The 848-nt window shown below is 62.0% G+C and overlaps 1 protein-coding gene across 1 annotated transcript in view; it reads left to right on the forward strand.

The window, feature by feature from the left end:
- Positions 1-273: 273 nt before the first annotated feature.
- The window catches only part of TXNRD2 (thioredoxin reductase 2), a gene marked incomplete in the record, with an annotated part of 69,241 nt that continues 68,666 nt past the window's right edge, over positions 274-848 (forward strand). Inside the window, 1 exon segment of the mRNA XM_027772609.1 lies at positions 274-345.

Here is an 848-nt window from a genome sequence, read left to right on the forward strand (position 1 = left end):
CCCCCAGGGGGGATGGCCACGCCGCAATCCCTTCTCCTCCATTCTCCTCTCGGGATCTTGGGCACGCACGCACACATGCCTGGCATGAGTTTAAGTCACTGGGTCCGGGACTTGAACCGCGGTCGACTATGTGGGAGTCCAGCGACATAGCCATTATGCTAACTGCTGGTCCCTATAACCGAGTGGAGCCTCTTGTCCCTCGCGAATCGTGGGGGCCTTGGAGTCTGCGCCCAGCCCCGTGCTGGCTCCCTTCTCACCTCTCGTGCCTTCCCCCGGCAGGGCAGCAGAACTATGATCTCCTGGTGATCGGCGGGGGATCCGGCGGCCTGGCCTGTGCCAAGGAAGGTATGTGTCCCGTGTCCTGTGTCTCCTCTGAATGTGGCAGCACCTCCAAGCTTCCAGGACCACCTGGAGAGGCCAACGGTGTCTTGGAGGCTGGGTGGGGAGAGACCTGGGTGTCCAGGGCAAAATATGTCACCTCTGTGGCTAGACTGCAGGGGCAGCTGCTTTGGGTCTGAGCTTCCTGCAGGGCTCCCGCGTCATTCAGTGAGAGCCACCAGGCCTCTCAGGGTCTCAGCTGTAAGCCAGGGCTTCCTTCACCCTTCCCACTTGAGCTCCAGCCGCTCACGCCCTCCCAGCCTCCATGCCCTTCTTCAGAAGCTTCTGGAAGATCTTTCTGTCCTGTGCCTCACTCTGGCTGTCTGCCCCACCTGGCCTGCTCTCCAGCCCCTGGTTAACCAGGAGGCTTGTCCACCTCCCTGCAGACTTTGCCACCAAGATGGCACTCTGTAGACCCACCCAGCCAGTCACGCCCCCCCGCCCCCCCCCAGCTTCTCTGTCCGTCGCAA

Source organism: Tupaia chinensis, unplaced genomic scaffold (genome assembly GCF_000334495.1).
Source record: "Tupaia chinensis unplaced genomic scaffold, TupChi_1.0 Scaffold000287_1, whole genome shotgun sequence".
Taxonomy (NCBI): Eukaryota; Metazoa; Chordata; class Mammalia; order Scandentia; family Tupaiidae; genus Tupaia; species Tupaia belangeri.